The 23,975-nt window shown below is 52.1% G+C and overlaps 1 protein-coding gene across 2 annotated transcripts in view; it reads left to right on the forward strand.

Moving 5' to 3' along the window:
- Positions 1-23,975, forward strand: part of LOC146788634 (putative cation-transporting ATPase 13A4) — a 330,096-nt gene that overhangs the window by 23,332 nt on the left and 282,789 nt on the right. The window contains exon 1 of one of the 2 annotated variants that reach the window (XM_085635821.1): positions 2,498-2,562. The exons of the other annotated variant lie outside the window; for it this stretch is intronic. The gene's annotated coding sequence lies outside the window, so the exon portion shown is untranslated. Of the gene's footprint in view, positions 1-2,497; positions 2,563-23,975 lie in introns of those variants that run through there. 2 annotated transcript variants of the gene reach the window in all.

Raw genomic sequence — 23,975 nt, forward strand, 5'->3', positions numbered from 1 at the left:
TAGTGAAGGGGTGTGTGCGTGCTGCCAAGGTTTGGAGAACTAAGATACTGCGCGCAATGGGGGTGGGGCGATTGAGCGTGGGGCTAGGATCAAACGCATAGCTAAAAAATCAAAATATTCTGTAACATTTTTCGGTCTTTCACCTTCAAGTAACTACATATAAAATAACTTACAGCCTGAATGTAAATAAATGCAACGTAAGATAATCAGTGGGAAATGCACTATTGTATTGTAATTGCATTTATGTAGCGCTTACTACGAGGCGTTCAAATCGCTTGTTCGGCGAGTAGCACCCTACTCCGGAACCCATAAAGGATTAGTGTTGAATTAGTGAAGTGGAATATGAAAGTAATTTAAGTGGTGGATAGGTTAGTCAGTTATTTGGATTGAGAAGGATAGCGGGGGGATAGAAGAGGGAAAAAAAAGAAAAAAAAGGTTGGCATTTGTATGGCGCTTGTTACCCCCGATAAGAGGGGTTGAAGCACTTTTTTGGCGAGTAGCACGTTACTCCGGAACCCATTAAAGGATTAGTGTTGAATTAGTATAGTGAAATATGAAAGTAATTTGAGTGGTGGATAGGTTAGTCAGTTCTTTGGATTGAGAATGGTAGCGGAGGGATAGAAGGGGGAGAAGGGTTTGCATATGTAAATAGCCTCTTTTAAAATAATTTCATGGAACATTATGGAGCCTCTGTTACTTAAGGCGCTGCGCCAGACAGCCGCAGGATTCAATCCTGGTTGGTGCAGTGGAGAATAGTGACATGTGTGCGCTTAGTGCTATGAGGTCCCATTCTGTGAAAGAAAGCACTGTGAATATGGAAGTCAATATTTTAAGCTTGTCTTACACACAGTATAAAACGGGCTGCTACAAAATGCGTAAAAGGTGTAAGATAAAAATACTGCTTTAAAGATATAGATATTGGTAATACCCAGACTATAAGCGGTGCACATTTTTTTACAAGTGTCCTTTAAAACGACGCACTTCACAGCTCAGCTGGTAACTCCCTCGCAGTACCCCTCAAAAGTATAAACCGGTGTCACCAGGAAGGTTTAAGGGGCTCCATCAATGAAGTAAAGCAGGATTTGCAATGCCCAGGTAATCCAATACCACAGTCTGCACCTGGTTCGAGACTCTTTTGAGATGGTAAGTCGGCGTGAAGCAAGTAGTGAAGCCCCCCCCGTAGTGCAGGTAGTTCTAAAGACTCAGGCACATAGAACTGGTGTAAAGCCCGCCATGGGCATTCTGCTTGAGTCTAGAGTTTCACACTTTGCTGTCCACTGGAAGGGACTCACCAGTGTGTCGTTTAAGTGTCAAGGGAGCCGGAGCACCCAGGGGAGGGGAGGCCTCCGCTCCCCTGCTGTTTCAGTTATACCCCAGATCTGGACAACCCAGGACCAGCACAGACATCCGCCCGGGGGCTTCCTTTGGTGCTTCTGGTGTTGACTGATCCTTCTTGGAGCCCCTGTTTTCAGGTGGTCTTGGTGGTTTTGTCCTGCTTTGTCTTCTCCTGCATTGGGGGTTCACCGTTCCCTGGATGTGTTGTGGGCTTTGTGCATCTCCCTGAGCAGTTCCTGTGCATTTGGCCGGGGCCTTCCTTATGTGTCACCTGTGGTCTCTCTGAAGGGGGGTTTCTGCCTTCCTTTTCCCTTCTGGCTCATTGGGTGATGTTTTCCTCCTCCTGGGCCCTTTTCCGGGTGCCTCCCCCCCATGATGTTTGTTGTGCGGCTGCATGGGCCTCTCCCAACACTTGTTTTTCCCCTTTGCATCTTTGTTGGGGTTGGGGGATTTTTTGGGGTTGGGGGATTTGTTGGGGTTGGTGGATTTGTTGGGGTTGGCGGATTTGTTGGGGTTGGCGGATTTGTTGGGGTCGGCGGATTTGTTGGGGTCGGCGGATTTGTTGGGGTTGGCGGATTTGTTGGGGTTGTCGGATTTGTTGGGGTTGGCGGATTTGTTGGGGTTGGCGGATTTGTTGGGGTTGGCGGATTTGTTGTTCGCGGATTTGTTGGGGTTGGCGGATTTGTTGGGGTTGGCGGATTTGTTGGGGTTGGCGGATTTGTTGGGGTTGGCGGCTTCTGCTGCTTTTGGAGCTCATGTTCTGTCCTTTGTACATCTTTTGTTTCTACTCTTTTCTTTTGTCATTGCACTGACCTGTTGGTTTTTGCTGCCTCCTTCTGGTCTGTGTTTCAATCACCATGCGCTTGGGTATGGGCTCATTGTTAAGGAATGGGACAGGACGACGGACGAGGAGGCAATGCCCGGTTACTCACGGGTAATCTTCATCACTCCGAGTCTTGGTCTTCCCGTTCCATTCCTGAGCCCGTCCCTCCCTCCCTGTTTCTGTTGATGGTGATTGTTTGTGGTTTTTCTTCTTGAGTTTCTTTGGTATTCTCAGGATGCGTGGATGACGCACTTCCCCCTTTATGCATGCTGGGCCAGGTAGGCGGCACCATATTGGGGGAGGTATTCAACTTTGCAAGGTAATAGGTTTCTGTAGAGCAGACAAGCTGCTCGTTGTTAAGGATGGAACGGGAAGACCAGGACTCGGAGTAATGGAGATTAGCAGTGAGTAACCGGGCATTATTTTACGCAAACTGGATTCCTTGGGGCAAGAGTCAAGTGACAAAAATAATATACATTAAAGGGAGTTTTTGTCAGCACATTTGTGCAAGAGGTATATTTTCAAGGGCAGATACATTCGATGCCAAAGTTGTAAGCTTGAAATAAAAATAATTGTTTAAATCCTGGCATGCCCACACTGTGTGCTCTTGGGCACATTGCTTTCATCTACTACACCAATTTTATTGTTTTCCTAAAACTGTAGCATATAATGGCACACCAGTTAACTGTGTGTGATAAGCAGGTAAGTGCCTTAGTTTGCATAGTTACCAATCTGCAAGATGCCATGACGGCCATCTTGAGTTTACCACCATGTAGCAAAATTACAAATCCAGAAATCCAAATTGCTTGTTTGGCTAAAGGACGGTCCGGGAGATCTGTACATGTTTTCATTTCCACAACCCATCACCTTCCAAATTATTTTTCAGATATATTATGACTGAAAATGTATTTATAAAGTACTTGTTGAAAACTCGTAGGACGTGGACAGTAGAAGGCGAGGGAGGTGCTGCACATAAATGATAAGCCGTATCAACCCGCACTTCTGCCCGCGGAGGATTACGGACGCTTAGGGGACCCTGAGGTCATGAAAGATTTCCTGCATTCATTTCATTGTTGAAGGAAGCCGGCTCACTGTATAGTGCACTAAAACGAAGCGCACCGTGCAGCGAATGCAGTGAGACTCCAACCGGTACACAGGGCAAAAGTAGATAACACTAACGGTCTTTCTGTGGTAGCGCGGGCGAGCAGTCAGGCTTATCGGAGGGTAGTGCTAAGCATTTGTTGTACTCAAAGAGGCAAGAAATGAGACACACGCTCAAGAATAAATTCGAGACCAATGTGCAAATATACCACTGATTTTTATACACATTTTAAGGCCAAGTACTTTGTTTGCAGGTAAGTACTTATTTTGATATGAATTTTCAACGTTTGGAAAATAATTCTCAGTTGTGCACAATTACGCACAATAGAAGTCAAGGGAGAAAATAGCAAAAATCAATAGAAAATCGTACAGTTAATTCTTGGGGTTCACCTTCTGGATTTAGGTAAGTAGCAAGGCCAGGTCCAACGTACAACCACCAGTGGATTGTCGGGAGCATCCAGCATTCGGCCAGGATCAGGGTGCTGCGGTGATCGGTAGCAAGCATGCTATGGAGAAGGGGCCACCTCCAAAAAGGCTGCACAAGGGGACTTGCAGGTAGGTCCGAGGGACCCCAAATGAGGGATTGAGTTGCAAGAGCCTCAGGACAGCTGGTTCATCGGTACGCAGGCCGGGCGGGCTGGGTGAAGAGCAGAGATGTAAGCCGGGCTCTGAGGGTGAAGATGGTCCTCATGCTCTGGGGCAGGCAGGTTACAGGGATAGTTCCAGGACAGCTGGGTCACTCATGGAGTAAGTCTCAGGGGGTCTCAATGTCCCTCATCGGGTGCTTGCTTCCTTAGCAGTTGGGTCTGGATTGGACTCTTCGCCTCGGTGTTGGTTGCAGGGGGTCTGGTACCTCGGGTATTGCTACGGATCCGGAAGGTCCTGGTGTCCTCTCACTTGGTAGGGGGACAGACATGACCCTTTGAAACGGCTGTACCTCTGCTTGCTTGATTGCTGCTTCAGAGTCACTTGAGAGCAGCAAGTTGGTAAAGCAGATTTTGCAGGATCCATGCCTGCGGACTGCAGGTGAGTAGTTCCTCTACTCCAAGGGAGTTCTCTGGCAATTGTTGAAGGACTGGAGGTACTCTGGGGTTGTTGGAGGCTTCACACCAGCAGGACGAGAAAGCACACCACGATGGTTGAGTCCTGGAGGCAGCAGGCAGAGTTGTGCATCGAAACTCTGTACCAGGATCCCCGTTCTCGGATCAGCATTTCTTCTTTGTCTGTTTCTTTGTTTAGGTTTGTCAAATCTAATTTTCAGGTTCCACAGGTGCCACCTAAATACTAAATGTAGGGGCGTTACAGGAAAAACAGGTAGTAGTAGCAAATGGGATCCATACCTTTAGAGTGTCTACACCCTCTATGTGACCACTTCCTTTGGAGGGTGGGCACAACACTGACCGTAATTGGCTAGTTTCAACTAAAACAAGTTGGAAGGAATTGAAAAGTGAGGTCCACATCACCTGCCATGCCTTAGGGGTGGTGCTGGCTGAATGTGGCCACACCTTCTAATCAAACTCATTTTTCCACCTATCGCCCCAATGAAAGATGAGCAGGACGGGGGGGGTTGGCACCCTCCACTATCTCGAAATGCCTGAGTTGCATTTCAAAGATGACATTGCCTTTAAAGCTTCCTGCCGTGGAAGGCCATTCCGTCCTGGAGGAGGTGTGAAGCACCTCCACCCAGGGCAGGTTTTGCTCCTGGCCTCTGAAATCGAAGGCTTTCACCCCATGAGGTCAGACTTTTGTCTGGTGGTGGCAGTCTGGCTAAGGCTAGTCAGAGACCACACCAGTGTTTGGTAGGTTTCAGGGGTCCTCTAAGGTGCCCTCTGTGTGCATTTATCAATACATCCAACACTGGCATCAGAGTGTATTTATTAAGACAAGATATTTGGTACCAAACATCCCAGGGTGCAGTGAAGCAATAAGGCCTGCACGAGGGGTGGCTTACCTGTACCTCATGCCGTGTATGTGGGCATGACACACAGCGATGAGTGCCATGTCGACTCTTCTCTGCACCAAGATATGCAGCCTGCAGTGGCAGTGTGCATGATCTTGGTGAGGGGTTTCTGGGGTGGCACAAGTGTTGCTGCAGTCCTAGTGGACTCTCTTCAGTCCCAATGCCCTAGGTACCAGGGGTACCATGTACTACGGTCTTAGATGGAGGCTGAGGTTGTGGCAATTGTGGTACAGTTTTATGGATAGAACACTGGTACTGGGAACCTGGTTAGCAGGGACCCAGTGCACCTCAGTCAAAGTTGCACCAAAAACCAGGCAAAAGGTGTGTGTACTGCAACAAGGACCCAAGTTCCCACAATTGTTGAAAGGATTGACCAGCATTTATAAGATGTCGAACTGTTTGGAATAGAACGGCGTGCCTGACTTGGGCACCGAGTGACTTGCATCAAAGTGTGTGCCTGAATGGCCTGTTGGATGCTGACGTTTAGAGGCTGTAAGGTTGGCACATTAATCCAGGGCCTTTTGTATTTGAACACTGTGGCTGTAGTGATATTCTGCAACATCCTAATGACAGCACCAAACAAGGCTTGCATTGTTTCCCACCCAAAGGGTTGTCACCTGGACCTTTGGGAGAGACCATTTTCTCTTGGGCGTGGAAGCCAAGGCTGTCTTCGAAAGGCTTAGCCTCACTCAAGTGCAGGCACAAGTGTGTGCATGAGAACTGCCTGCTTTGTGTCAACTTTATGTAGTGAGGGAAACCTGCGCTGCTGCTGCCTCTCATGCGTCTATCCCATGGGTATGAGTGATTGAAGCCGGCGCTGCTGCTGCCTCTCATGCGTCTATCCCACGGGTATGAGTGATTGAAGCCAGCGCTGCTGCTGCCTCTCATGCGTCTATCCCACGGGTATGAGTGATTGAAGCCGGCGCTGCTGCTGCCTCTCATGCGTCTATCCCACGGGTATGAATGAGGGAAGCCTGCGCTGCTGCTGCCTCTCATGCGTCTATCCCACGGGTATGAGTGATTGAAGCCGGTGCTGCTGCTGCCTCTCATGCGTCTATCCCACGGGTATGAGTGATTGAAGCCGGCGCTGCTGCTGCCTCTCATGCGTCTATCCCACGGGTATGAGTGATTGAAGCCGGTGCTGCTGCTGCCTCTCATGCGTCTATCCCACGGGTATGAGTGACTGAAGCGGGCGCTGCTGCTGCCTCTCATGCGTCTATCCCATGAGTACGAGTGATTGAAGCCGGCGCTGCTGATGCCTCTCATGCGTCTATACCACGGGTATGAGTGATTGAAGCCGGCGCTGCTGCTGCCTCTCATGCGTCTATCCCACGAGTACGAGTGATTGAAGCCGGCGCTGCTGATGCCTCTCATGCGTCTATACCACGGGTATGAGTGATTGAAGCCGGCGCTGCTGCTGCCTCTCATGCGTCTATCCCATGGGTATGGGTGATTGAAGCCTGCGCTGCTGCTGCCTCTCATGCGTCTATCCCACGAGTACGAGTGATTGAAGCCTGCGCTGCTGCTGCTTCTCCTGTGTCTATCCCACGGGTATGAGTGATTGAAGCCGACGCTGCTGCTGCCTCTCATGCGTCTATCCCACGGGTATGAGTGAGGGAAGCTGGTGCCGCTGCTGCCTCTCATGCGTCTATCCCACGGGTATGAGTGATTGAAGCCGGCGCTGCTGCTGCCTCTCATGCGTCTATCGCACGAGTACGGGTGATTGAAGCCTGCGCTGCTGCTGCCTCTCATGCGTCTATCCCACGTTCATGAGTGATTGAAGCCGGTGCTGCTGCTGCCTCTCATGCGTCTATCTCACGAGTACGAGTGATTGAAGCTGGCGCTGCTGCTGCCTCTCATGCGTCTATCCCACGAGTACGAGTGATTGAAGCTGGCGCTGCTGCTGCCTCTCGTGCGTCTATCCCACGGGTATGAGTGATTGAAGCCAGCGCTGCTGCTGCTTCTCCTGTGTCTATTCCATGGGTATGAGTGATTGAAGCCAGCGCTGCTGCTGCCTCTCATGCGTCTATCCCACGAGTACGAGTGATTGAAGCTGGCGCTGCTGCTGCCTCTCGTGCGTCTATCCCACGGGTATGAGTGATTGAAGCCAGCGCTGCTGCTGCTTCTCCTGTGTCTATTCCATGGGTATGAGTGATTGAAGCCAGCGCTGCTGCTGCCTCTCATGCGTCTATCCCACGAGTACGAGTGATTGAAGCTGGCGCTGCTGCTGCTTCTCCTGTGTCTATTCCATGGGTATGACTCACCCCAAAGTCACAGATCTTGGTTGAATCCATAATCATTCTTTAGCTCACTTCACCACCCCAGTTCAGACACAGCTTATGCAAATCAGTCTTGACCCAGTGCCTCATGGGAACAGTCCAGCCCCATCTGCCGATCCATGTCAACACAGGGTCAAGACTGATTTGCATATGGCTGGGTTCAAACTGGAACGGCACGGTGAGCAAAACAACGATGGATTTAGGCCCAGATCTCTGTACTGGGGTAAATGCGTGACATTGTTCTGCATTCTGTCCATCAATAGCTCTTTTTGCACAGTTCATGTGGTTCCTGAGGCCTCGGCCCTCATCAATGGGCCACTTCAGTTCGCCCCATCCATTGCCCCAGCCAGTGCTGCCAATGACGTTACATACACACCAACGAACCATCAGACTTTTCGAGGCCCCCAAAGTTATAAGAATGTTGTGGGTGGCGGGTATTAGTAATGTTCACTGTACATTGGGGCTTATTTACAAGCCCTTGCGTCACTTCTGCGCCGCCGGTGCGTCACTTTCTGTGACACAGCAGCGGTGTAAAAATTGCGCCTTGTTGCACCATATTTACAAAGCGACGCATCTAGGTAAATGTGTCAATTAAAACCCCCTGTGCCACATTATACCTGCGCCAGGTATAATGTATGCAGGGGGTCGTTCCGACGGTCGTAGAAGTGATGCAGTGAAATCTATAAGATTTCACTGCGCCACTTCTAGGACACAAATGCGTCAATATCTTACGCCTGCCTCATTTCAAGCGTAACACTGACACAGGCACATTTAACATGGGACATCATGCCTATGTGTTATGACCCATCGCTGGAGTTGCGTTACAGAAATGCGTCATTTTTGCGCCTGCAAGTACGTCAGAAATCTGGACGCATCTGCAACTCATTGCGACATGATGCATCATACTGTAAATATGACGCACCATTGGTGTCGCAAAGAGGGCGCAATGAAAAGTGACGCATCACTGTTTTCTCACAGCGATGCGTCACTTTTCATAAATGAGGGCTCTTGAATGTAAAAGCAGCTGTTGCGCTCATCTGCAAATACGATAAACAACTTACTTCTAGGTGGAAGCACTCGACTCAAACCACCTCTATGTGCCCATTTTGTGAGCACAGGATAGAGTCAATCCCGCACCTGTTTTTTGAATGTTCGGCCTATGCCCTTCCCCGCAGTAGATGGTTAAAACCACTATGCAGAGAACTTGGGACAAGGCATTTTAAGGAGGCCTTACGTATTTTAAAAAATGATCCACGCCCACTTTATGCCTGCGGCATAGCCAAGTTCCTGGGTTGGGCCTGGCGCATTAGATCATCTAGGCGTTCCTATCTTGTTTAATTTGTTCTTAAATGATTTTATCTAATTTATTGGGGTCATTTGTATAATGAATTGTATGTTAATGTACTGGCTACTTTTATTGTCTTATTGTTCTGTGTCAAATGTACTGCTTTTTAAGATATTTTTTATATCGAAATAAAGCCTATGATGATAAACATCACCACCATCTGGCAGAAGGCCATAGGTGCCGGTGCTGACAATTAAGTGCCGGTGCCAAGCACCAGAAACCACTGGCTCAAATTAAGCACTGCCTGTACCTGTGTGAAACTTTCCAACACAGCTGAGCCTTTTCCTGTGGGCAGTCATTTGGCATTGGTGGTCCTCATTGTGTGGTGTAGCACAGGCCTCAGTCATCAAGAGATGACTGACCATGAGGGTGCGGTGGCTGCATTCCTTGCGGGGTAGCAGCTGAGTATACATTTGATGTCTAAACCAGGCTTGGGCCTCCTTAAGCAACCCTTTGTGTTATTTTATGAATCCTGAGCATATCACAGGTCCATGGGCATGTGACGTCACTTCGCTACCCCTGGCATTGTGATGAATCGACCTCCATGCAGGCGCGGGGCTAGTCTGGGACATTCAGCCTCTATGATGTCACCTCGCAAGTAAACTAATGTGATGTACTTTCGAAGAATCCAGGACAGATGACACGCCGAGATAAGCACTGAAGGCCGCAAGCAGTTATTTTGTATAACAAACTTAAATAGTGTCGAAAGTACAAGATACAAGCCCTGGCGAAAACAAAGTAAGCAGTGAAGCAAATCTAGACACTGTAACCTGCCGTGTGCGCGCGCTGTACTCAGCCAGGATGAGCTGTGCACGCGCTGTACTCAGCCAGGATGAGCTGTGCGCGTGCTGTACTCAGCCAGGGTAAGCTGTGCACGCGCTGTACTCAGCTAGGATGAGCTGTGCACGCGCTGTACTCAGCTAGGGTGAGCTGTGCACGCGCTGTACTCAGCCAGGATGAGCTGTGCACGGGCTGTACTCAGCCAGGATGAGCCCCAGTGCTAGGTGGAAGTCTGTTCAAAGCATCTCTAAAACCCTGGGACAAATCTGATTAAAGAGACAAATGTAGCAACCAATCAAAGCTGCTGCTTTGAGTTAAAGGGGGACAGCAGAAAAACGCCCCACCCTCTAAGGTATGATACTGTTGCTCTCCTATCCTGCGCTGGCACACTCTCCCCTGCGCTGGCACACTCTCCTCCTGCGCTGGCACACTCTCGCTTTGCCCTGGCACACTCTCCCCTGTGCTGGCACACTCTCCCTCTGCACTGGCACACCCTCCCCTGTGCTGGCACACTCTCCTCCTGCGCTGGCACACTCTCCCTCTGCCCTGGCACACTCTCCCTCTGCCCTGGCACACTCTCCTCCTGCGCTGGCACAATCTCCCTTGGTGCTGGCACAATCTCCTCCTCCACTGGCACACTCTCCCTCTGCGCTGGCACACTCTCCCTCTGTGCTGGCACACTCTCACTCTGCGCTGGCACACTCTCCTCCTACGCTGGCACACTCTCCCTCTGTGCTGGCACACTCTCCCCTTTGGTGGCACTCTCTCCCCCTGCACTGGCACACACTCCCTCTGTGCTGGCACACTCTCCCCTGCGGTGGCACACTCTCCCTTGTGGTGGCACACTCTCCCCAGCGCTGGAACACTCTCCCCCTGTGCTGGCACACTCTCCCTCTGTGCTGGGACACTCTCCCTCTGCGCTGGCACACTCTCCCCCTGCACTGGCACACACTCCCTCTGTGCTGGCACACTCTCCCCTGCGGTGGCACACTCTCCCTTGTGGTGGCACACTCTCACTCTGCGCTGACACACTCTTCTTCTGAGCAGGTACACTCTCACCCTGTGCTGGCACTCTCTCCCCCCACGCTGGCACACTCTCCCCCATGCTAGCATACTCTCCCCTGCGCTGGCACACTCTCCCCCTTCGCTGCCACACTCTCCCCCTGTGCTGACACACTCTCCCCCCTGCACTGGCACACTCTCCCTCTGTGCTGGCACTCTCTCCCCTACGCTGGCACACTCTCCATCTGCAATGGCACACTCTCCCTTGTGGTGGCACACTCTCGCTCTGTATTGTATTGTATACGTTTTTTGTATAGCGCGTCTGCCACCCTACGGGTATCCTGGCGCTTAGAGACCGTGATAACATGAAGCATATAGAACTAGCAGCCACTAGTCAAAAGCGATGCTACCTATTCCTGGCGAAAAAGCCAGGTCTTAAGGTCTTTCCTAAAGCCCATCAGAGATTTGGCCTGTCTCAGATCTTGGGGAATCTTATTCCAAAGGCGGGCTGCCGCCGTGCTAAAAGCCCTTCCTCCCATCCCTGCTAGTTTTACTCTGGCAACGGATGCCAGGCTTTGGCTAGTGGACCGGATAAGTCTTTTTGGTTCATACCAGGAGAATCGCTCTCGTAAAGGTAACGGGCCTATGTTGTGTAGGGCTTTGTAGACCGTGACCAGTGACTTAAAACTGATTCTGTCTTTAACAGGCAGCCAGTGAAGGTCCCTCAGTGCCAGAGTCACTGATGAATCACGCTGTCTCCTGAGGGCTAGTTTAGCTGCCATGGACTGTACTCTTTGTAATCCCTGCACAATGTATTGGGGAGCACCCAGATACAGGGAGTTACAGTAGTCCAGTCTGCTCAGGATCACGCTCTGGACCACCAAGGACCTGGTCTCGCTTGGAAGTAGCGGGAGAATTTGGCGAAGAGCTCTCATCAGGGCGATACAGGTGCTGATTGTTTTGTTGGCCTGAGATTGCATCTGAAGGTCTTCGTCCATCATGACCCCCAGATTGCAAACTGTTTTTGCTGCAGCTATGGGGGCGTCCTCTGGCCTAAGCCTGAATTCGCCCATAAGATGTTTGGACATTTTTGCTGCACAGCAGTGCAATAACTCCGTTTTCCCAACATTCAGCTGTAACGAATTGGACTTCAGCCAGTCAGAGACCTGCCTCATACATGCTTGAAAAGAGCTCAAAGAGACTGCACGCTCTCCTTCAGTGGAGAACAGCAGTTGAATATCGTCCGCATAATTGACCACTTCAATCCCATAAGATTTTATTATGGGGATCAGGGGCCCTGAATAGACATTGAAAAGAATTGGACTGATTGCCGAGCCCTGAGGCACTCCATGGCATACCGAGGACCAAGGGGAGACAAATGGCGTCAGGGTGAGTGCCTGTTAACGGTCAGCCAGATAGGACTGTAACCATTTCAAGGCGCGGCCCGTCACCCCCAAGCCTTCCAATCTTGCCAGCAGGACCGCATGACTAACCGTGTCGAATGCGTCCGACATATCCAACAGCACCAGTACTGAGGAACTTCCACTGTCGGCTCGCATTCGAAGTTTGTCCAGAACGGTTGTCAGGCCGGTTTCCGTCCCATGCCCTGGCCGAAATCCAAACTGGTCCCTATCCAGAAGAAAATTTTCTTCCAGAAAGTTAGACAAGGACTTGCTGACCATTTTTTCCAAGATTTTGACCGGGAATGGCAAGAGGGATATGGGACGGAAGTTAGCTGGCACCGATGGATCTAGGGATGGGTTTTTTCAATAGGGGGTGACTATCGCCTGCTTCCAGCAACTTGGTACAACTCCTTCATTCAAGGATTGGCAGCAGATTTGCCACAGATCCGGGAATAAGTCGGGCCGTGCTCCTTCCAGATCTTGTGAGGAAAGGGATCGAGGGGTGACCCGGACGATATCTCCCGGGCTATGCTGTTAAAGGAGTCCTCCGTGGGGGGTTGAAAATAGTTCAAAGATGTGTCTCTACTGATATCTTCAATAATCGGAGGAATTTCGATGACATTCTGATCAAACCCACCCACAATGTTAGTGACTTTATCAATGAAGAAAGTGGCAATTTCGTTGCACAGATTTTGTGATGGCTGGACTGTGTTGGCCAGACACCCGGGATTACTGAGATCCCTTATGATGTTAAAGAGGGCCTTAGTTCCATTAGATGCCTGCAGAATGGAGCTGGCGTAGAATTGCGACTTAGCCTCCCTGATAGCCATCTTGTAATGAGCTTGTATTAGTTTTAGAGCTTTTTGGTCTGTTTCTAAGTACAACCTGCGCCAGCTTCTTTCGGCCTGTCGGCGAGCTGAACGCAGCACTTTAAGCTCCTCACTGAACCAAGGGGCCGAAGGAGTTCTCCTCATTCTGAGCTTTTTATTTGGTATACATCCCTCCAACACTTGGTTAATGGAGTTGCTATATCTATTATAGTTTTCCTCAGGCGCCTCCTCTGGATTAAACAGGTTCTGTCTTGAAAAAAGAGGTGCTGTGCCCTTTTTGGAGAGTTTTGCCCAGTCCCTCCCCCACCGGAAGTTGGTTTGGTTTTTTCCTGCCGGCTTATCTCCTGGTAAAGTCAGCCTAAATTGTATTTAAAAATGATCAGTCCAGCTTAACGGTAGTATGCTGAGTACCTCTGTTTCTGACTGTTTAGCAAAAACTAGGTCGAGCATATGCCCTCCCTTGTGAGTTGGTCTTTGAATAAGCTGGTGAAGACCGCAGTTCTTACAGGTGTGGCTCAGGGCTTGCAAATGGTTCCCTAAGCTCCCTGTCTCCCAGAGATTAAAGTCACCCAGAAACAACAATCTAGAATGCGTTGATGCTAAGGCGACAATAGTGTCCAGTAGGGCCTGATGGTTGGAGTCCCGGCCCGGGGGCCTATAGCAGACCATGCCAGTCAGCATTCTCCCCTTAATCTCCTGTAGGGTGAAGCCCAAGCTTTCATATCCTACTATATCTTTAATCTGTAGTGGGACACAGTCCCACTTCTCCTTAAAGATTATCCCTACCCCTCCTCCTCTCTCCATCAGGCGTGGCTTCTGGAGGATCTTGTAGCCAGCAGGGCACACGAGTCCTAGCTCCACCGAGGAGTCTGGGTTTACCCAGGTTTCTGTTATGAACAATAAGTCGAGGTCCAGATCTTCCAGCAGGTCACTGATCTCTTGATAGTGCTTTATCAGAGACCTGCAGTTGATCAGACCACATGTCAAGGCCTGCTAATATTCCCCCCGCTGCCTATTACCAATATTGAGTAGTGTATCTCTGGAATAATAAATTCTGCCTGTGCAGTTTAGGGCAGCATTACTGGCGCTAAGCGCGGCCGGGGCGCGTACGGGCGTCACGTTTGTTAGAACTAAGAGAGATTTGCATTTCTCCGTTGGTCATTACCTCCTCGCCAGACCTCCCCGTCACAGTCCTTAGCGCATGAGCAAAAGGTCCTCCCACAGAACTTCCAAGCAAAACTCCCTTAGCCCATCCCTATCCTCCAGGCCACTTCCACAACCTGTGGCTCATAACCCCTGACCTACTGCAGCACATCCTGTAGTTTTTTTCTGCGGACTACTCCATACAAGACTCTCTCCTGGAGGTGCTTGCTGCCTTCAGTTCATGTATCAGGTAAGTGTGCGGTGGTAAGCTATAGCGACCGTTGTGTGGTGTTGGGCTTCGAGTCCTTGCTTTAGCGGGACTGTGCTTTCTTTGTTGGGCTGCCTGTTGCCCTCATTGTTGCCTGCCCAAGGCCCCTTCTGTTGGCCCCCCGCCCTTCTTCTGGGTACAATCCCTGCTTCTGCGGGAGCTCCTGGGTGGTTTTATGCAGTTTGTACCTCCTTAAGGGGTTGTGTTCAAACGGTGTTTAGGGCCGTGCTTTCCCGGCACGCCTGGGGCATGGCGGGACAGCCCCTCCTCGGGGGAGGGGTACGCTCAGGGTGGTGAGTGCTGGTATGGCTCCTTGGTGGCTGCGAGTGTGCCGGTCTACGGAAGCGGTTGTGATGGCTTGCAGGGAGTCTGGGGTTTTCGTTTTCTACTGCCCTGGTGTTCACCTTTTGGTTGGTTTAAGACGGGCCGGGTTGCTTGATGCTTCAGGCACCTGCATCTGGGCCTCTGTTCTATCGCTTTGATATTGCGTTGCCGTGGCCTACTGGTTGGTGTCACAGACTCTTCCTCCTCTGAGTTCCACTGTTTGGGCATTCTCAGGCCCGCATAGCGGCGATGTTGCAGAGTGGCGGCGGTGTGGTGTTGGGCTTCAAGTTCCTGCGTTAGCGGGACTGTGCTTTCTTTGTTGGGCTGCCTGTTGCCCTCATTGTTGCCTGCCCATGGCCCCTTTTGTGCCCCCCCCTTTGTTCCGGGTACGATCCCTGCTCCTGCGGGACCTCCTAGGGGGTTTTATGATCCTGATTGTAACCGCGGTGGCTGCGGTTTTTTGGGCTTGGGTATCCACTTGACCTTCCCGGTATTCATTGGATGCCCCGGCAGTCCCTGTTGCTGCTGTACCGTGATGAGTCTGGGGGCTTTTTTCACCATTGGTCAGCGACAAGTGCCAATGTACCTTCGTGTTCATGAGATTGTGTGGATGGGGCTGGTGGGGGATTGGAGGATGTGCGTATCCATTCCTTTCCCCTTGGTTTTTGGATGCTGGTTTCCTCTGCGGGGGTTCTCGGAGGAGTTTCCTTCTGCCGTGGTGATGGTTACCTTGCAGGCGGGACTGGCGTCTCGGGGCCTAGTAGTTGCCAATGATGTGCCTCTCTCTGGTCCTGGGCACTTGCGTGTTGTGGGGGCTTTCTATATGGTTCTTTGCGACTTCGAGCCTTGTGGTTCATTCGGCCACTTGCTCTGTCTATCTGGTACAGTCTCTGTTGCAGGACTGTCTGGGGTTCTGACCGGCTGTTGCCTGTGGAGGGTCCTCTGAGTCTTTGCCAGGGTGGCGTGCCGGTTGCGTTTCCCGGCTGTCTTCTCCTTTGATTCTCTTTGTGCCCGGCGGCTGTTGCCTCTGTGGCGACTGGGAGACAGTTGTGCCTTCTGCCTTGATATGAGGCGGCTGCACCGTGGGCTGCTCTCTTAGGGTTGCCTTTTGGAAGGGAACCAGTTGGAGGCGTTGGTGGTGGCAGTGGTTGGCTCCTGTCTGCTCCTCGCGGACGGGGAGGTTTGCTGGTTTTGTACAGGCTTTGGGAGGCATTTCGGTCGTGGCTGGCCGCCCAGCCCTTACACGGTGGGAGACGTTCGGGGTCCCTTCCATCCATTTATCCCAGGGTCGGTGGGGTGCGTCCTGTTCTGCAAGTACTCCTATTTGTTCGTCTGGGTTCCTGGGGGGACCTTTGGTGGGCCTCCAGTGGGTGTGTTCCCGGCTGTCCCAGTTCCTTGTTCTCCATTCCAGTGTTGGGCTCTACTGAGGGGTTTCAGGCCCTGGTTTCCGGTTGGCCAGTAGTATGTGTGCCTATTGCTCTGCTGGGTCAGGGGGGTTTACTCGTTCTGGTCTCTGATCCCATTACGCTTTGAGTCCTGTTCTGGTGACGGTGTATTTGTGCTTCCCTCTTAGTACCTCCGGGTTGGTGTCTCTTCGGATGTTAGTGCCCTTCCTGTCAGTGGCGGTTTGTCTGGCTTCTCTGACTCTCGAGGGCGCCTACTTTCGTGTGCCATTGCACGTAGCGTCCCAGTGGTTTCTCTGGTTTTGTGTGGGCGTCGCTCGTTACCAGTTCCTGGATATTGCTCTTTGTTCTCTCAGCCTTGCCTGGGATGTTTTCCTAAGGTTTTGGGCTCCCTTGATGGGGTTGTTATGTTCTCCGAGGTTCCGGGTGTTGCCTTACCTGGATGTCTGGTTGTTCTCTTCCTCTTCTTTCCTTGCAGCTCGTTCACGTGTTCGGGTGGTCCCTGACCTTGGCAGAGTGCCGTCAGTGCCCCTCTCGGGGGCTGTGGTTCCTTGGGTGGGGTCTTCCCCTCCTTGCTGGGAATGGCATGCCCGTCGGTGCCTTGCTGCCTGTCACTCGTGCACAGGCTGTGGGGGGGTTGGTCTCCCCTTCTTCCGGGGCTCCACTGTGGTCCCAGGTTCTGGGGTTGTTGTCTGCTGCTGCGATATTCGTTCCTTCGGTCTGGTTACACTTAGGCCCTCTGGTGTCTCTTGTTCGGGGGCTTTACGGTCCAAGGTCTCGGACATGCTGCTCATTGTTGCCAGGGAGTGTGGTGCTTTCCCTGGAGTTATCGTGGTGACTGGTGGTGTGGACCCTCTTGCTGGGCTCTCCCTTTGTGTCCCTGGAGCTGTGGTTCTGTCTATAGGGGGGGGGCTGCTGCCTTACCTCCCTGAAGCACCTGTTCTCGTCTGATCTCAGATGTTACGCTGGTTCGGCCCTGGTTTTTCCCTGGATAGGAGACCGCCTGGGAATCCAGGGTGCTGTGGGCTCCGCCAGGACTGGTGGATCTGTGGTCTTCTGCGTCCACTGCTGGTGCATGTGTTCAGCCTCGTGGTCACTGGTTCTGCTCCTGGCGGGTCCACCCAGCCTTTCCTGCGGTAGTTGAGTTACATTCCATGGTGTTGGGTGACGCTGGATGTTTGTTCTTCAGCGCCCATATGTCTATAGATGAAGGTGCTTTATGTAAACACGTTCTGTTATTACGTGGTGTGTCCTGGCTGCCGGCTGGGGAGTGCGGTGGCCTCACTCTCCTTGTTGGGGCTTCTGTTTTGCAGGTGGGCTGCATTGGCCTTGTTGTCTCCATGGCCGTTGCTTCTGCCAGAGGTTTTCTCTCGGCGGCAGGTCGCCTGTGCGACGGTTATCCCTCCCTATCGACCGTCGGCTTGCTGTCGGCTGTGTGTTGGTGCTGTTGGTGTGGTTTGGGGTCCATGTGTTGGGCTTCTTTACTGCCCCTGTGCTCACCTTGAAGGTGGGGTTTTACTCTCTGGTTTTGTTGGAGATGGGTGGCTGCGCTGTCCTTTCTGTGGGGGGGGGGGGGCTTGCGGTACGCCTTGCTCCGATGGCCTTGCTTCCGTAGCTCCTGCTGCGAGTCATGTTGGACCGGGCTTCTGTATTCATGGGGTCTCCTGCTTGGAGCAGGAGGCCTTGGTTCCCGCTATTGTTGAGGTTGGTGGTGGGCCCTTGCTGGCTGTTGCCGGTGGTTCCTATTCCCCTGTGGTGTCCTCCTCTGTCCAGGGCTTGTCTAGTCTGCTTGCTTCTGACGGGTTGGCTCACGTTCTCCAACTGTCCCGGCGCCCTTTGGCTCTTCTTTCCTATACTCGGCGTTGGGTGCCGTTTTTCTTGGTTGGTGTCTGGATCGGGGCTAGTCTGCTTTGACGGTGGCTCCAGTGCGTGGCTTGGATTCCTGGATGCTGGCTTCACCTTGGGTCTGGCTGTGTCCTCCTTGCAGGCTCGGTGGGTGGCAGTGTGGGCCTTTCGGGGTCTGGCCTCTGCGCATGTTGTTCCTTTGGTGTCCCTATTGTTAAGGTGTTATTTCCTCTTCTGTCCCCGGATCCTGTCCTTTCCGCCTGGTTGGGGTCTTCCGTTGGATGCTGTGGGCTTCCCGCCTGCTCCCTTGGAGCCTCTGGTGGCGGGGTCTCTGCGTTTCTGCCGATCCCGCTGGTTTTTCTTGTCGCTTTTACCTCGGCATGGGGTGTTGGGCTCCTTGCTTTGTTCTGAGCCCATTTTTTGGCATTTCCTTTCTGGTTCGGGTCGTTCTCAGATCGGTTCCTTCCTTTGTTTCCAGGGTCCCTCCTCGTTTGCCTGATCGGACAGTCTGGTTCTGCCTGTGTTTTGTCCTACTCCTCCTTCGGGGTTTGTGGTGCAACTGCTCTGTTTGGATGTTGTTCGGGCTCTTGTGGTGTCCTTGGTTTGTGCTCCCCTTTTCGTGGGGTGGCTTATCTTTTTATGGCCATTGCCTAGCATGGCCGGGGTCTGGTGCCCTCTGGTGTGCCTCTCGGTCAGTGGCTGAGGTGGGCTCTGGGGGCGTAGTGTGTGGCTGGTCGGTGTGGGGGCTCCTTCCTGTGCTGGTTTTCAGGGGGCGTCTGTCTAAGCCCTACTGGGGCTGCTGCTTGCCGTTCTACTTTTGCCCTTCTGTCCCATTTCATTGGTTGTGGGTCTGACGGGTCTGCTGTTTTTGGAGACGCTGACTTGCATTCTGTTCAGGTGGGGTGACTTTCAACTTGTGCTGTTGAAGTTTGTTTCCTGCTTTTTGGTGAAGCCGTTCCTTGCTTTGGTATCTGCTCATGCGTTAAGGACTGTGACGGGGAGGTCTGATGAGGAGGTAATGTCCGGTTACTTACCGGTAATATTCATTACTCCGAGTCGTAGACCTCCCCGTCACAGTCCTGGTTCCCATCCCTCCCTCCCTGTTCGGCATCTTATGCTTGGTGGTACAGGATTTGCTGCAGTAGGTCAGGGGTTATGAGCCACAGGATGTGGGAGTGGCCTGGAGGATAGCGATGGGCTAAGGGAGTTTTGCTTGGAAGTTCTGTGGGAGGAGCTATTGGGACTGTGACGGGGAGGTCTACGACTCGGAGTAATGAATATTACCGGGAAGTAACCGGACATTCCCACCCTCCTTCAAGCGCCTAGACTGGCTGAGCCCATCAGATGGCTCGGAGTGTCGTGATCCCCTATTGTTTGCCTGTATTCTAAGTTCACTGGAAGTGCAGAGTAGGGGCAAGGGCCAGGCTTGCTCGAGGACGGGTGTCTTCAACGAGTGACGAAGATATGAAATGGGGCCGGTCTGTTCATAACTGACAGCTACTGTTAATGACTGTTAATGAGCTCCTACTGAAGGCAAATTAACATGGGGAGCGGGTAGGTGGTAGCTTAACAAGTGTAGATGCCTCCCAAGCACAATAAAGAGAAAGGTCAACTAGCCACTGTTAATGCCCAAAGGCATAATGAAGGGACGGTTAGCACCTTCATTAGAGAGGGCAGTAATGTTTATGTGTGGCATTCATTTCCACTCATTTGTGATTCACTAACCCTGCAAAACCCGAGCTTCACTCATTTATAGTCACCTTAAATGTTAACATCAACACCTCCCTCCTCACCCCCACTCCAGAGACCAACGCTTGCGACCAGGAGCTGCTTCCATGAGAGTTCTGACTGTGTTAGGATGGCTCCTCGACGCTTTCTGCAGGGAGGGCGGTGACACCCTCACATGCGTGTTTAGCCCCCAAGACATTTTGGATGCATGCACGGCACAGGAGGTACAAGGCTGCCCCGCTGGGGGAAGCTCAGGCTCCGGTCAGAGGAGCAGTGTGTCTAGATTTCCTGTTGTAGGAACTGGGGTAACCAGTCCCCCAGGGGGTAGCTTGGCGCGAGCAGGTAGGCACCCGAAAGCTTAGGTGTAAAGTGACCATACAGCACACACATCCACTGAGACAGGAAACGCCCGCAATGACTGACACCACACCCGTGAGTTTGAGTAAAAATCAAATAGCTTTTATCTAGATCAGAGTCAGGTGTTCATCAAAGCATTTCGCTAGAAATAAACATGGCCTTCCATTAGAGCGCTAAACATGGCATTTCACTAGAGCGCTAAACCTGGCATTTCATTAGAGTGCTAAACATGGCATTTCATTAGAGCGCTAAACCTGGCATTTCATTAGAGTGCTAAACATGGCATTTCATTCGAGCGCTAAACAGGGCATCTCATTAGAGCGCTAAACATGGCCTTCCATTAGAGCGCTAAACATGGCATTTCACTAGAGCGCTAAACCTGGCATTTCATTAGAGCGCAAAACATGGCATTTCATTAGAGCGCGAAACCTGGCATTGCATTAGACCGCTAAACAGGGCATCTCATTAGAGCGCTAAACATGGCATTCCATTGAAGCGTTTCAGCACGAATGAACATGTCATTTAAGGCAAGTAATCAGCATTTCTTTAGGTGAGTATTAACTTTCGGTCAGTAACCATTTCCGTTCATCATAGTAGCATTAGCGACCACCAGTTCCTTAGGCCCACAATATCCCATTCATCAGGGGAACGATCGGCCCTTCAGAGAGTAGGAGCCGATCGGGCCTTGGGCGGATTAATCCCCGTTCCTGGGGCAAGTGGGGGCCAACAGGGCCCAACGATAATCTACCCCGGGGGAGGGGTGAGCTCAGGGCCTCCCTCCGGCCTTCCGTCCTCCTCCCCGGGGGTTACCTGAATCTTCGGCCCCCTCGGGGCCCCTGCGGTGGATGTCAGGCAGGGAGGGGGGCTCGCTCTCCTTTGAGCCCCTCCCTCCAGCTGGGAAAGCTTTCCGGCGGTGTCCGGGATATGCGGAGGGTTGCGCGGTAGCTCCCGGTGGGTCCAGATGCAGCCGAGTCCCCAGCGGTGGCGGGGAACCGGTTCCGGGCCCTCCGCTGATCCCTGGGGCCCGGGAACCACTCCCCGCAGGTCCCGAGAAAGGCGCGCCCGCAGCCGCCAATGGCAGCGCGGTCTGCGGGGCGCGGCTGGGTGAACCAATGGGCTTGTGGCGGGGGCGGAGTCCGGAAGGACGCCCCCGTCACGTGAACGGAGTTGGCGGCCTCCGGGCCTAGTGCGGCCTAATCTTGCGTCCGGCGGCCCTCTCCTTGCCGAGGGCCGTCGATGGGGGATCACCAGCCACTGGGCCCACGTCGGGGGGCGCCCCGGTCGCGACGGCGATGGTGGGGCCCCGCACCTCTCCCGGGGGCCCTGGAGATGTCGGCGGCACCGGGCTGCCTCGATGAGGTTGACTGCAGCGCCTCAGGTGAGCAGGGCAGGCCGGGCAGGGCAGGCCGGGCAGGGCAGGCCACACATGACGGTCGCAAATCAGTACAGGGGGCCCCAGGTGGATTCAGGGAGCGCAGGGGTGACACAGCGCTAATACCTGGTCGATCCCCCAGCAGTCCTGAGGTAAATTTATGAGGTCTTCTTCAGCGCTTGCTGGTTCCTTCGCCCTTAGTATTTGGTTTCTTGAGGGAGGGTGGGGTTGTGTTGGTGACTGAAGGCAGGTTAGTCAGTCTCTGCAGGTCGTCCCTGTGTTCCCCTCCCGCCGGGCCAGATCAGTGGGCTAGTCCAGTGTTCCTCACTCAGCTTAGAAGGCAGCACCTAAGCCCTGTCACTCCCAGTGGTATAGGTCCCTGACTAGGCCCTACCGCCTAAGTCTCCTGCGTAGGTTCCCCCAGGTTAGCGTCGCCCCAACTCACTAAAAAGTTTCCCTCCTTTCCTTATGTATGCCCAGGTCAGGTGGCCACACTCTAAGGCGGCAAAAGCAGACCCCGCCCTTATTCTAGAAGGTTCCAGGAGCTTCCCTAGTCTAACTAGGGGAGAAAAAGGCGGGCTGGTGTGGCAACAATGCTTAGGGTCCCAGCCAGCTCCTGGCAACTAGGGTGCTACTAAAAAGACCACTCCGCAGTAGCAGGGGCCTGTGGCAGCCATGTTGGGAGAAGGGAGCACCTGCACCTTAGCATTGATTAGCAATGGGAAGGCGCTCGGAGACCTAAGGCCAACGAAAAAGTGGGTGGAAAAAAATGAGGCAAGGGCAAAAACACAGGGAAAGACCACCCTAGGGCTGACAGGTCTAACACCTGTGAAATATTGTGTGGCAGGCTAGAGCTCCCCGTGCAGTGTGCGCCTGCATTCAAGAGGAGGGTGAGAAGAACGGGGAGGATGTAGCCTCACGGCTAGAGCTGCCGACTTTAGAGGGCGTCAGCTCAACATCCTGTGCAAATCACTTAAACTCCCCGTGCCTACCAAAAATGAATGTGTCCTTGTGTAAAGTAACTGGTGCTCATGTAAAGCGCTCCAGTACCTTCGGGTCGAGCTGGCGCTATATAAAATCTGCCAAAAATAAAACAAGCATTTGCAATGCAACAGGTCTCGCATTTACGCGATTTTGAGCTATTGCATTGTAAATGACAATGCTTTTTATTTATGTTTTCAAAACCAAAACATAAATAAAAGGCATTGTCATTTACAATGCCAATAACTCAAACTCATGTAAATGCGAGACCTGTTGCATTGCAAATGCTTGTGTTACTGGCAGCCGATACTGCAGCACTGCTGCAAAACCGCCCCCAATAACAAAACCGCCCCCACCACTTCAAAACTCCCCCCCACCTTTCCAGCCTCCCGGAAAAACGCCCAACGCCCGCTATGGTCAGTCCGACCCTGGCCATTGGCGTGACGCATCTTTCCTGGCGCATCCATGCTGATTTGCAGGGATGCGCCAGGAAACATAAATCTTCCCCCATATATATATATATGATCAAGGTCACTCGGTGACCGAAACGTGTTATGACCAGGAAACTGAGGATTAAAGGAATCGCACTATTAAATGTGGAGTTTGTGGTCTCTTTTTACGCCGAAGGAAGTGAAAGGGCGTGCTCCTTAAAATATATATATATATATATATCTGTGTGTGTGTGTGTGTATATAGATATATATATTTAGATATATATATTCGATCAATAGCATGATCATAGACATACATAAATTCCGTAACACACAATATTTCATTAAAATGTTTAAAAAACAGCATTTTAAGATAACATTGACTTCGGGTCCTGTACAGCGTTCAAAACGAGGTTAAAATTTGTGTTTTTACTGTAAAATCAGAGCTGTCAATTAAAGACACCCGCAATAAAAATGAGTTCACCCCCATCATTCCTCTTCCATCTTATACATCTATATATATTCAAAAAGACCTGTATATATCTAAAATTCCCCCAAAATACATCCCCCATTTTTATCCCAAATGTGCCGCTCCCCGGCCTCGGAATGCTGGCATGTCTGCTCCTGTCGTCTCCAAGTCAGGCATTAACTCCGAGCTCTTTGTATTAACTTTGGGCGCATCACCCAGGGGGCCCAGGGGGCCCGGGGGGGGCTGGTCTCTGCCTGAGCCAGCGCACCTGTCCATGATGGGCCCCATCACCGCGGCTGCTGAGGGAACGGAGTGTGCAAAGCGACCCTGGACCACGGGGAACACGACCTTGGCAGGAAGCGCCCAACTCCTCGGAATGCAGTCGACATTTTTGGGAACGGAGTGAGATGCGAATCTGTCTGTCCGTCGTGAAAGACGAGGCCTGGGGTCGACTTGTGCCCCCGGCCCCCCCGTGGTTCCCACGGAGACCTGGAGGGATCGCTGAAGCAGGGGGACTTTCAGAGCCTCTTCGAATAATGACAAACTCGGGGGCTCCGGACTCAGCATCCTTACTCTGCACACGCTGACGTCAAACTCGGGGGCTCCGGACTCAGCATCCTTACTCTGCACACGCTGACGTCACCACAACGTGTCCGATGGACAGATGTACAGAGGGGCTTTGGTGGTTAAACATCTGCAGACCATGGAATCGGCAATTCAGCCATTTTCAACACAAATTCCAACCACAAGAGGCGGAGAGTTTTCTACTTTTAAAACTTTGGGGATGTTTGCAATT

Source organism: Triturus cristatus, chromosome 11 (genome assembly GCF_964204655.1).
Source record: "Triturus cristatus chromosome 11, aTriCri1.1, whole genome shotgun sequence".
Classification (NCBI taxonomy): Eukaryota; Metazoa; Chordata; class Amphibia; order Caudata; family Salamandridae; genus Triturus; species Triturus cristatus.